A 16,342-nucleotide genomic window follows, 5' to 3' on the forward strand; every position below is an offset into this window, starting at 1 on the left:
TTTGGTCCCAACAGTTTAGGAATTAGGGGCCACAAAAGGTCCCAAATAAGCATTTTTCTTGGTTTTTGCACAATAACTTTAGTATAAGTAAATAGAAATCTATGAAATTTTATCACAAGGTTTATGATCACAAAAGGAAGGTTGGGATTGATTTTGGGAGTTTTAGTGTAAACATATTTTATTAATTATATTCAGGTACATACATAGGCATTTACATAATAATACAAGTGAAATAATTAATAGGATTCAGAAACAAGCTCTTAGCTTATATTAATCCGTTTCCTAATAAGAAAATTTCATATTTTAATACTCAAAGGGTAAAATGTTATAAAAAAAAACAATGTTACACTAGATGGAAAGAAGAAAAAAACATATAATAAGGTTTGTGACACACACGAAAGAAGAAAAAAATATATACATCGGAATAATAAAGTGTATGTTTCTGAACGGACACAATTTTAGATATAGAGTTGGGAGTTTTGGTCCTAACAGTTCTGGAATGAGGGGCCAAAAGGGTCCAAAATTAAACTTTGTTTGATTTCATTAAAAAATGAATTATTGGGGATCTTTGATATGCCAAATATAACCGTGTATATAGATTCTTAACTTTTGGTCCTGTTCTCAAATTGGTCTACATTAAGGTCCAAAGGGTCTAAAATTAAACTGAGTTTAATTTAAACAAACATTGAATTCTTGGGGTTCTTGATATGCTGAATCTAAACATGTACATGTACTTAGATTTTGATCATGGGCCCAGTTTTCAAGATGGTCCAAATCGGGGTCCGAAAATTCAATATATGGGGTTCTTCAATACGCTGAATCTAACCATGTATTTTGATTTTTAATATTTGGGCCCGGTTATCAAATTTGTCCACATTGAGGTCTAAAGGGTCTAAAATTGAAAATTATTTGATTTCACCAAAAATTGAATTTTTGGGGTTCTATGATATGCTGAATCTAACCATGTTGAATATTGGACCATAATATGAAAATGTCTTATTAAGATTTTTATATTTTTTTAAGTTTAAGTTCTTAGACCACATTCATTCTGTGTCAGAAACCTATGTTGTGTCATCTATTTAATCACAATCCAAATTCAGAGCTGTATCAAGCTTAAATGTTGTGTCAATACTTGCCCCCACTGTTTAGGGTTTGACCTCTACGGTCGTATAAAGCTGCCCCCTGCGGAGCATAAAGTTTATGGCATAAGACTGACAAATTAATACTAACATATGTTCTGCACCTGACAACTCAGAGTAAATAGACAAAAAATATAACAACACACAATACATGGACTTGACCTGACTACTCAGAGTAAATAGACAAACAAATATAACAACACAGAACACATGGTCTGGACCTGACTATTCATAGTAAATAGACAAACAAATATAACAACACACAACACATGGTCTGGACCTGACTACTCAGAGTAAATAGACAAATAAATATAACAACACACAATACATGGACTGAACCTGACTACTCAGAGTAAATATACAAACAAATATAACAACTAACAACACATGGCCTGGACCTGACTACTCAGAGTAAATAGAAAAATAAATATAATAAGAAACAACACTTGGTCTGGACCAGACCTGACTACTCAGAGTAAAAAGACAAACAAATATAACAACACACAATACATGGACTGGACCTGACTACTCAGAGTAAATAGACAAACAAATATAACAACACACAACACATGGCCTGGTCCTGACTACTCAGAGTTAATAGACAAACAAATATAACAACACACAACAAATGGTCTGGACCTGACTACTGAGAGTAAATAGAAAAATAAATACAACAACACACAATACATGGATTTGACCTGACTACTAAGAGTAAATAAACGAGCAAATATATCAACATACAATACATAGTCTGGACCTAACCATACTACTCAGAGTAAATAGACAAATAAATATAACAACACACAACACATGGTCTGGACCTGACCTTACTACTCAGAGTAAATAGACAAACAAATATAACAACACACAACCCATGGTCTGGACCTGACCTGACTACCCAGAGTAAATAGACAAACAAATATAACAACACTCAACACATGGTCTGAACCTGACCTGACTACTCAGAATAAATAGATAAACAAATATAACAGTAAACAACACATGGTCTGGACCTGACTACCAAGAATAAACAGACAAATAAATATAACAACACATGGTCTGGACCTGACTACTCAATGTAAATAGACAAACAAATATAACAACAAACAACACATGGTCTGAACCTGACTACTCAGAGTAAATAGACAAATTTAACAACACACAACACATGGTCTGGACCTGAATACTGAGAGTAAATAGACAAACAAATATAACAACACACAACACATGGTTGGACCTGAATATTGAGAGTAAATAGACAAACAAAAATAACAAGAAACAACACATGGTCTGGACCTGACCTTACTACTCAGAGTGAATAGACAAACAAATAAAACAACTTACAACGAATGGTCTGGACCTGACCTGACTACTTAGAGTAAATAGACAAACAAATATAACATACCATAACACATGGCCTGGACCTGACCTGACTATTCAGAGTAAATAGACAAACAACTATAACAACAGACAAAACATGGTCTGGACCTGACTACTCAGAGTAAAGAGACAAACAAATACAACAACTGACAACACATGGTCTGGACCTGACTACTCATAGTAAATAAACAAGTACAACAGCTTACAGCACATTGCCTGGACCTCATTTCTCCCGAGTAATTAGACATACTCATACAACAACTAACAACACATGGTCTGAACTGGACTACTCAGAGTAAATAGACATAAAAATACAACAACTAAGAACACATGGTCTCGACCTGACTACTCAGAGTAAATAAAAATACATAAATAACAACACACAACACATGGTCTGGACCTGACTACTCTGAGCAAATAGACACACAAATACAACAACTAACAACACATGGTCTGGACCTGACTACTCATAGTAAATAAACAAGTACAACAGCTTACAGCACATTGTCTGGACCTGACTACTCAGAGTAAAAAGACAAACAAATATAACAACTAACAACACTTGGTCTGGATTTGGCTACTAAAGAGTAAATAGACAAACAAATATAACAACACACAACACATGGTCTGGACCTGACTATTCAGAATAAATAGACATAAAAATACAACAAATAAGAACACATGGTCTGGACCTGACTACTCAGAGTAAATAGACCTACAAATACAACAACCAACAACACATGGTCTAGACCTGACTACTCAGAGTAAATAGAAAAACAAATATAACAATAAACAACACATGATCTGGACCTGACTACTCAGAGTAAATAGAAAAACAAATATAACAACAAACAACACATGGTCTGGACCTGACTTGACTACTCAGAATAAATAGACATACAAATATAACAACTAACAACACATGGTCTGGACCTGACTACTCAGAGTAAATATAAAAACAAATACAACAAACAACACATGGTCTGGACCTGACTACTCAGAGTAAAAAGACAAACAAATATAACAACATACAACACATGGTCTGGACCTGACTATTCAGAATAAATAGACATAAAAATACAACAAATAAGAACACATGGTCTGGACCTGACTACTCAGAGTAAATAGACCTACGAATACAACAACCAACAACACATGGTCTAGACCTGACTACTCAGAGTAAATAGAAAAACAAATATAACAATAAACAACACATGATCTGGACCTGACTACTCAGAGTAAATAGAAAAACAAATATAACAACAAACAACACATGGTCTGGACCTGACTTGACTACTCAGAATAAATAGACATACAAATATAACAACTAACAACACATGGTCTGGACCTGACTACTCAGAGTAAATATAAAAACAAATACAACAAACAACACATGGTCTGGACCTGACTACTCAGAGTAAAAAGACAAACAAATATAACAACACACAACACATGGTCTGGACCTGACTACTAAGAGTAAATAGACAAACAAATACAACAAACAACACATGGTCTGGACCTGACTAGTCAGAGTAAATAGACAAACAAATATAACAACAAACAACACATGGTCTGGACCTGACTACTCAGAGTAATTAGACAAACAAATACAACAAACAACACATGGTCTGGACCTGACTACTCAGAGTAAATAGACAAACAAATATATATAACAACACACAACACATGGTCTGGACCTGACTACTCAGAGTAAATAGACAAACAAATATAACATCACACAACACATGGCCTGGACCTGACCTGACTACTCAGAATAAATAGACAAACAACTATAACAAGAAACAACACATGGTCTGGACCTGACCTGACTACACAGAGTAAAAAGACAAACAAATATAACATCACACAACACATGGCCTGGACCTGACCTGACTACTCAGAGTAAATAGACAAACAAATATAACAACTAACAACACATAGCCTGGACCTGACCTGACTACTCAGAGTAAACAGACAAACAACTATAACAACATACAACACATGGTCTAAACCTGACCTGACTACTGAGAGTAAATAGACAAACAAATATAACAATAAACAACACATGATCTGGACCTGACTACTCAGAGTAAATAGAAAAACAAATATAACAACAAACAACACATGGTCTGGACCTGACTTGACTACTCAGAATAAATAGACATACAAATATAACAACTAACAACACATGGTCTGGACCTGACTACTCAGAGTAAATATAAAAACAAATACAACAAACAACACATGGTCTGGACCTGACTACTCAGAGTAAAAAGACAAACAAATATAACAACACACAACACATGGTCTGGACCTGATTATTCAGAATAAATAGACATAAAAATACAACAAATAAGAACACATGGTCTGGACCTGACTACTCAGAGTAAATAGACCTACAAATACAACAACCAACAACACATGGTCTAGACCTGACTACTCAGAGTAAATAGAAAAACAAATATAACAATAAACAACACATGATCTGGACCTGACTACTCAGAGTAAATAGAAAAACAAATATAACAACAAACAACACATGGTCTGGACCTGACTTGACTACTCAGAATAAATAGACATACAAATATAACAACTAACAACACATGGTCTGGACCTGACTACTCAGTGTAAATATAAAAACAAATACAACAAACAACACATGGTCTGGACCTGACTACTCAGAGTAAAAAGACAAACAAATATAACAACACACAACACATGGTCTGGACCTGACTACTCAGAGTAAATAGACAAACAAATACAACAAACAACACATGGTCTGGACCTGACTAGTCAGAGTAAATAGACAAACAAATATAACAACAAACAACACATGGTCTGGACCTGACTACTCAGAGTAATTAGACAAACAAATACAACAAACAACACATGGTCTGGACCTGACTACTCAGAGTAAATAGACAAACAAATATATATAACAACACACAACACATGGTCTGGACCTGACTACTCAGAGTAAATAGACAAACAAATATAACATCACACAACACATGGCCTGGACCTGACCTGACTACTCAGAATAAATAGACAAACAACTATAACAAGAAACAACACATGGTCTGGACCTGACCTGACTACTCAGAGTAATTAGACAAACAAATACAACAACTAACAACGAATGGTCTTGACCTGACCTGACTACACAGAGTAAAAAGACAAACAAATATAACATCACACAACATATGGCCTGGACCTGACCTGACTACTCAGAGTAAATAGACAAACAAATATAACAACTAACAACACATAGCCTGGACCTGACCTGACTACTCAGAGTAAACAGACAAACAACTATAACAACATACAACACATGGTCTAAACCTGACCTGACTACTGAGAGTAAATAGACAAACAAATATAACAACACACAACACATGGTCCGGACCTGACCTGACTACTCAGAGTAAATAAACGTACAAATATATCAACAAACAACACATGGTCTGGACCTGACTACTGAGAGTAAATAGACAAATATGACAACAAACAACACATGGTCTGGACCTGACTACTCAGAGTAATAGACAAACAAGTATAACAACCAAACACATGGTCTGGACCTAGCTACTCAGAGTAAATAGACAAATATTACAACACACAAAAAATGGTCTGGTCCTGACTATATATACAGCTACTGAGAGTAAATAAATAAAGATAACAACACACAACCAAGGTCTGGACCTGACTACTCAGAGTAAATAGACAAACATTTATAACAACCAAACACATGGTCTGGACAACACACAACATATGGACTTGACCTGACCTGACTACTCAGAGTAAATAGACGAAAAAATAAAACAACACATGGTATGGACATGACTACTCAGAGTAAATAGACAAATATAACAACACACCACATGGTCTGGACCTAGCTGCTCAGAGTAAATAGACAACCAAATATAACAACACACAGCACATGGCCTGGACCTGACTACTCAGAGTAATTATACAAACAAATATAACAACACACAATACATGGACCTGACCTGACTACTCAGAGTAAATAGACAAACAAATATAACAACACACAACACATGGTCTGGACCTGACTACTCAGAGTAAATAGACAAACAAATACAACAAACAACACATGGTCTGGACCTGACTAGTCAGAGTAAATAGACAAACAAATATAACAACAAACAACACATGGTCTGGACCTGACTACTCAGAGTAATTAGACAAACAAATACAACAAACAACACATGGTCTGGACCTGACTACTCAGAGTAAATAGACAAACAAATATATATAACAACACACAACACATGGTCTGGACCTGACTACTCAGAGTAAATAGACGAAAAAATAAAACAACACATGGTATGGACATGACTTCTCAGAGTAAATAGACAAATATAACAACACACCACATGGTCTGGACCTAGCTGCTCAGAGTAAATAGACAACCAAATATAACAACACACAGCACATGGCCTGGACCTGACTACTCAGAGTAATTATACAAACAAATATAACAACACACAATACATGGACCTGACCTGACTACTCAGAGTAAATAGACAAACAAATATAACAACACACAACACATGGTCTGGACCTGACTACTCAGAGTAAATAGACAAACAAATACAACAAACAACACATGGTCTGGACCTGACTAGTCAGAGTAAATAGACAAACAAATATAACAACAAACAACACATGGTCTGGACCTGACTACTCAGAGTAATTAGACAAACAAATACAACAAACAACACATGGTCTGGACCTGACTACTCAGAGTAAATAGACAAACAAATATATATAACAACACACAACACATGGTCTGGACCTGACTACTCAGAGTAAATAGACGAAACAATAAAACAACACATGGTATGGACATGACTACTCAGAGTAAATAGACAAATATAACAACACACCACATGGTCTGGACCTAGCTGCTCAGAGTAAATAGACAACCAAATATAACAACACACAGCACATGGCCTGGACCTGACTACTCAGAGTAATTATACAAACAAATATAACAACACACAATACATGGACCTGACCTGACTACTCAGAGTAAATAGACAAATAAATAAAACAACTTACAACACATGGTCTGGACCTGACAACTCAGAGTAAATAGACAAACAAATATAACAACTCACAACACATGGTCTGGACCTGATTACTCAGAGTAAATAGACAAACAAATATAACACACAACACATGGGCTGGACCTGACTACTGAGAGTAAATAAACAATTATAACAACACACAACACATGGTTGGACCTGAATATTGAGAGTAAATAGACAAACAAAAATAACAAGAAACAACACATGGTCTGGACCTGACCTTACTACTCAGAGTGAATAGACAAACAAATAAAACAACTTACAACGAATGGTCTGGACCTGACCTGACTACTTAGAGTAAATAGACAAACAAATATAACATACCATAACACATGGCCTGGACCTGACCTGACTACTCAGAGTAAATAGACAAACAACTATAACAACAGACAAAACATGGTCTGGACCTGACTACTCAGAGTAAAGAGACAAACAAATACAAAAACTGACAACACATGGTCTGGACCTGACTACTCATAGTAAATAAACAAGTACAACAGCTTACAGCACATTGCCTGGACCTCATTACTCCCGAGTAATTAGACATACTCATACAACAACTAACAACACATGGTCTGAACTGGACTACTCAGAGTAAATAGACATAAAAATACAACAACTAAGAACACATGGTCTCGACCTGACTACTCAGAGTAAATAAAAATACATAAATAACAACACACAACACATGGTCTGGACCTGACTACTCTGAGCAAATAGACACACAAATACAACAACTAACAACACATGGTCTGGACCTGACTACTCATAGTAAATAAACAAGTACAACAGCTTACAGCACATTGTCTGGACCTGACTACTCAGAGTAAAAAGACAAACAAATATAACAACTAACAACACTTGGTCTGGACTTGGCTACTAAAGAGTAAATAGACAAACAAATATAACAACAAACAACACATGGTCTGGACCTGACTATTCAGAATAAATAGACATAAAAATACAACAAATAAGAACACATGGTCTGGACCTGACTACTCAGAGTAAATAGACCTACAAATACAACAACCAACAACACATGGTCTAGACCTGACTACTCACGGTAAATAGAAAAACAAATATAACAATAAACAACACATGATCTGGACCTGACTACTCAGAGTAAATAGAAAAACAAATATAACAACAAACAACACATGGTCTGGACCTGACTTGACTACTCAGAATAAATAGACATACAAATATAACAACTAACAACACATGGTCTGGACCTGACTACTCAGAGTAAATATAAAAACAAATACAACAAACAACACATGGTCTGGACCTGACTACTCAGAGTAAAAAGACAAACAAATATAACAACACACAACACATGGTCTGGACCTGACTACTCATAGTAAATAGACAAACAAATACAACAAACAACACATGGTCTGGACCTGACTACTCAGAGTAATTAGACAAACAAATACAACAAACAACACATGGTCTGGACCTGACTACTCAGAGTAAATAGACAAACAAATATATATAACAACACACAACACATGGTCTGGACCTGACTACTCAGAGTAAATAGACAAACAAATATAACATCACACAACACATGGCCTGGACCTGACCTGACTACTCAGAATAAATAGACAAACAACTATAACAAGAAACAACACATGGTCTGGACCTGACCTGACTACTCAGAGTAATTAGACAAACAAATACAATAACTAACAACGAATGGTCTTGACCTGACCTGACTACACAGAGTAAAAAGACAAACAAATATAACATCACACAACATATGGCCTGGACCTGACCTGACTACTCAGAGTAAATAGACAAACAAATATAACAACTAACAACACATAGCCTGGACCTGACCTGACTACTCAGAGTAAACAGACAAACAACTATAACAACATACAACACATGGTCTAGACCTGACCTGACTACTGAGAGTAAATAGACAAACAAATATAACAACACACAACACATGGTCCGGACCTGACCTGACTACTCAGAGTAAATAAACGTACAAATATATCAACAAACAACACATGGTCTGGACCTGACTACTGAGAGTAAATAGACAAATATGACAACAAACAGCACATGGTCTGGACCTGACTACTCAGAGTAATAGACAAACAAGTATAACAACCAAACACATGGTCTGGACCTAGCTACTCAGAGTAAATAGACAAATATTACAACACACAAAAAATGGTCTGGTCCTGACTATATATACAGCTACTGAGAGTAAATAAATAAAGATAACAACACACAACCAAGGTCTGGACCTGACTACTCAGAGTAAATAGACAAACATTTATAACAACCAAACACATGGTCTGGACAACACACAACATATGGACTTGACCTGACCTGACTACTCAGAGTAAATAGACGAAAAAATAAAACAACACATGGTATGGACATGACTACTCAGAGTAAATAGACAAATATAACAACACACCACATGGTCTGGACCTAGCTGCTCAGAGTAAATAGACAACCAAATATAACAACACACAGCACATGGCCTGGACCTGACTACTCAGAGTAATTATACAAACAAATATAACAACACACAATACATGGACCTGACCTGACTACTCAGAGTAAATAGACAAATAAATAAAACAACTTACAACACATGGTCTGGACCTGACAACTCAGAGTAAATAGACAAACAAATATAACAACTCACAACACATGGTCTGGACCTGATTACTCAGAGTAAATAGACAAACAAATATAACACACAACACATGGGCTGGACCTGACTACTGAGAGTAAATAAACAATTATAACAACACACAACCAAGGTCTGGACCTGACTACTGAGAGTAATTGACAAACAAATATAACAACACACAACACATGGTCTGGACCTGACCTGACTTCTCAGAGTAAATAAACAAACAAATATAACAACAAACAACACATGGTCTGAACCTGACTACTCAAAGTAAATAGACAAATTTAACAACACACAACACATGGTCTGGACCTGAATACTGAGAGTAAATAGACAAACAAATATAACAACACACAACACATGGTTGGACCTGAATATTGAGAGTAAATAGACAAACAAAAATAACAAGAAACAACACATGGTCTGGACCTGACCTTACTACTCAGAGTGAATAGACAAACAAATAAAACAACTTACAACGAATGGTCTGGACCTGACCTGACTACTTAGAGTAAATAGACAAACAAATATAACATACCATAACACATGGCCTGGACCTGACCTGACTACTCAGAGTAAATAGACAAACAACTATAACAACAGACAAAACATGGTCTTGACCTGACTACTCAGAGTAAAGAGACAAACAAATACAACAACTGACAACACATGGTCTGGACCTGACTACTCATAGTAAATAAACAAGTACAACAGCTTACAGCACATTGCCTGGACCTCATTACTCCCGAGTAATTAGACATACTCATACAACAACTAACAACACATGGTCTGAACTGGACTACTCAGAGTAAATAGACATAAAAATACAACAACTAAGAACACATGGTCTCGACCTGACTACTCAGAGTAAATAAAAATACATAAATAACAACACACAACACATGGTCTGGACCTGACTACTCTGAGCAAATAGACACACAAATACAACAACTAACAACACATGGTCTGGACCTGACTACTCATAGTAAATAAACAAGTACAACAGCTTACAGCACATTGTCTGGACCTGACTACTCAGAGTAAAAAGACAAACAAATATAACAACTAACAACACTTGGTCTGGACTTGGCTACTAAAGAGTAAATAGACAAACAAATATAACAACACACAACACATGGTCTGGACCTGACTATTCAGAATGAATAGACATAAAAATACAACAAATAAGAACACATGGTCTGGACCTGACTACTCAGAGTAAATAGACCTACAAATACAACAACCAACAACACATGGTCTAGACCTGACTACTCAGAGTAAATAGAAAAACAAATATAACAATAAACAACACATGATCTGGACCTGACTACTCAGAGTAAATAGAAAAACAAATATAACAACAAGCAACACATGGTCTGGACCTGACTTGACTACTCAGAATAAATAGACATACAAATATAACAACTAACAACACATGGTCTGGACCTGACTACTCAGAGTAAATATAAAAACAAATACAACAAACAACACATGGTCTGGACCTGACTACTCAGAGTAAAAAGACAAACAAATATAACAACACACAACACATGGTCTGGACCTGACTACTCATAGTAAATAGACAAACAAATACAACAAACAACACATGGTCTGGACCTGACTACTCAGATTAATTAGACAAACAAATACAACAAACAACACATGGTCTGGACCTGACTACTCAGAGTAAATAGACAAACAAATATATATAACAACACACAACACATGGTCTGGACCTGACTACTCAGAGTAAATAGACAAACAAATATAACATCACACAACACATGGCCTGGACCTGACCTGACTACTCAGAATAAATAGACAAACAACTATAACAAGAAACAACACATGGTCTGGACCTGACCTGACTACTCAGAGTAATTAGACAAACAAATACAATAACTAACAACGAATGGTCTTGACCTGACCTGACTACACAGAGTAAAAAGACAAACAAATATAACATCACACAACATATGGCCTGGACCTGACCTGACTACTCAGAGTAAATAGACACACAACTATAACAACTAACAACACATAGCCTGGACCTGACCTGACTACTCAGAGTAAACAGACAAACAACTATAACAACATACAACACATGGTCTAGACCTGACCTGACTACTGAGAGTAAATAGACAAACAAATATAACAACACACAACACATGGTCCGGACCTGACCTGACTACTCAGAGTAAATAAACGTACAAATATATCAACAAACAACACATGGTCTGGACCTGACTACTGAGAGTAAATAGACAAATATGACAACACACAGCACATGGTCTGGACCTGACTACTCAGAGTAATAGACAAACAAGTATAACAACCAAACACATGGTCTGGACCTAGCTACTCAGAGTAAATAGACAAATATTACAACACACAAAAAATAGTCTGCTCCTGACTATATATACAGCTACTGAGAGTAAATAAATAAAAATAACAACACACAACCAAGGTCTGGACCTGACTACTCAGAGTAAATAGACAAACATTTATAACAACCAAACACATGGTCTGGACAACACACAACAGATGGACTTGACCTGACCTGACTACTCAGAGTAAATAGACGAAAAAATAAAACAACACATGGTATGGACATGACTACTCAGAGTAAATAGACAAATATAACAACACACCACATGGTCTGGACCTAGCTGCTCAGAGTAAATAGACAACCAAATATAACAACACACAGCACATGGCCTGGACCTGACTACTCAGAGTAATTATACAAACAAATATAACAACACACAATACATGGACCTGACCTGACTACTCAGAGTAAATAGACAAACAAATATAACAACACACAACACATGGTCTGGACCTGACTACTCAGAGTAAATAGACAAACAAATACAACAAACAACACATGGTCTGGACCTGACTAGTCAGAGTAAATAGACAAACAAATATAACAACAAACAACACATGGTCTGGACCTGACTACTCAGAGTAATTAGACAAACAAATACAACAAACAACACATGGTCTGGACCTGACTACTCAGAGTAAATAGACAAACAAATATATATAACAACACACAACACATGGTCTGGACCTGACTACTCAGAGTAAATAGACGAAAAAATAAAACAACACATGGTATGGACATGACTACTCAGAGTAAATAGACAAATATAACAACACACCACATGGTCTGGACCTAGCTGCTCAGAGTAAATAGACAACCAAATATAACAACACACAGCACATGGCCTGGACCTGACTACTCAGAGTAATTATACAAACAAATATAACAACACACAATACATGGACCTGACCTGACTACTCAGAGTAAATAGACAAATAAAAAAAACAACTTACAACACATGGTCTGAACCTGACAACTCAGAGTAAATAGACAAACAAATATAACAACTCACAACACATAGTCTGGACCTGATTACTCAGAGTCAATAGACAAACAAATATAACACACAACACATGGGCTGAACCTGACTACTGAGAGTAAATAAACAATTATAACAACACACAACCTAGGTCTGGACCTGACTACTGAGAGTAATTGACAAACAAATATAACAACACACAACACATGGTCTGGACCTGACCTGACTTCTCAGAGTAAATAAACAAACAAATATAACAACAAACAACACATGGTCTGAACCTGACTACTCAAAGTAATAGACAAACAAATATAACAACCAAACACATGGTCTGACCCTGACTACTAAGAGTAAATAGACAAATATAACAACACATAACACATGGTCTGACCCTGACTACTCAGAGTAAATAGACAAATATAACAACACACAACACATGGTCTGGACCTGACTACTCAGAGTAAATAGACAAATATAACAACACACAACACATGGTCTGGACCTGACTATTCAGAATAAATAGACATAAAAATACAACAAATAAGAACACATGGTCTGGACCTGACTACTCAGAGTAAATAGACCTACAAATACAACAACCAACAACACATGGTCTAGACCTGACTACTCAGAGTAAATAGAAAAACAAATATAACAACAAACAACACATGATCTGAACCTGGCTACTCAGAGTAAATAGACAAACAAATATAACAACACACAACACATGGTATGGACCTGACTACTCAGAGTAAATAGACAAACAAATATAACATCACACAACACATGGCCTGGACCCGACCTGACTACTCAGAATAAATAGACAAACAACTATAACAAGAAACAACACATGGTCTGGACCTGACCTGACTACTCAGAGTAAATAGACAAACAAATACAACAACTAACAACGAATGGTTTTGACCTGACCTGACTACTTAGAGTAAATAGACAAACAAATATAACATCACACAACATATGGCCTGGACCTGACCTGACTACTCAGAGTAAATAGACAAACAAATATAACAACTAACAACACATGGCCTGGACCTGAACTGACTACTCAGAGTAAATAGACAAACAACTATAACAACATACAACACATGGTCTGGACCTGACCTGACTACTGAGAGTAAATAGACAAACAAATATAACAACACACAATACATGGACTTGACCTGACAACTCAGAGTAAATAGACAAACAAATATAACAACACACAACACATGGTCTGGACCTGACTACTCAGAGTAATAGACAAACAAGTATAACAACCAAACACATGGTCTGGACCTAGCCACTCAGAGTAAATAGACAAATATTACAACAAACAACACATGGTCTGCTCCTGACTTTATATACAGCTACTGAGAGTAAATAAACAAATATAACAACACACAACCAAGGTCTGGACCTGACTACTCAGAGTAAATAGACAAACAAATATAACAACCAAACACATGGTCTGGACCTGACCTGACAACTCAGAGTAAATAGACAAACAAATATAACAACACACAACACATGGACTTGACCTGACCTGACCTGAGAGTAAACAGAGTAAATAGACGAAAAAATAAAACAACAAACAACACATGGTGTGGACATGACTACTCAGAGTAAATAGACAAATATAACAACACACACCACATGGTCTGGACCTAGCTGCTCAGAGTAAATAGACAAACAAATATTACAACACAACACCTGGTCTGGACCTGACTACTCAGAGTAAATAGACAAATAAATATTACAACACACAACACATGGTCTGGACCTGACCTGACTACTCAGAGTAAATAGACAACCAAATATAACAACACACAGCACATGGCCTGGACCTGACTACTCAGAGTAATTATACAAACAAATTTAACAACACACAATACATGGACCTGACCTTACTACTCCGAGTAAATAGACAAACAAATATAACAACACACAATACATGGACCTGACCTGACTACTCAGAGTAAATAGACAAATAAATAAAACAACTTACAACACATGGTCTGGACCTGACTACTCAGAGTAAATAGACAAACAAATATAACAACTCACAACACATGGTCTGGACCTGATTACTCAGAGTAAATAGACAAACAAATATAACAACCAAACACATGGTCTGAGACTAGCTACTCAGAGTAAATAGACAAATATAACAACGCACAACACATGGGCTGGACCTGACTACTGTGAGTATATAGACAAACAAATATAACAATTAACAACACATGGCCTGGACCTGACTACTGTGAGTATATAGACAAACAAATATAACAACACACAACACATGGTCTGGACCTGACCTAACTACTCAGAATAAATAGACATACAAATATAACAACTAATAGCACATGGCCTGGACCTGACCTGACTACTGAGAGTAAATAGACAAACAAATATAACAACTCACAACACATGGTCTGGACCTGACCTGACTACTCAGAATAAATAGACATACAAATATAACAACTAACAACACATGGTCTGGACCTGACTACTTTGAGTATATAGACAAACAAATATAACAACACACAACACATGGTCTGGACCTGACTACTCAGAGTAAATAGACAAATATAACAACAAACAATACATGGTCCGGGTTGTCTGATTTGGTACAGGCACAAAATTTGGAGAGATTAAACCATATTTGCTTTAGTACAATTC

Source organism: Mytilus trossulus, chromosome 11, assembly GCF_036588685.1.
Source record: "Mytilus trossulus isolate FHL-02 chromosome 11, PNRI_Mtr1.1.1.hap1, whole genome shotgun sequence".
Lineage (NCBI taxonomy): Eukaryota > Metazoa > Mollusca > Bivalvia > Mytilida > Mytilidae > Mytilus > Mytilus trossulus.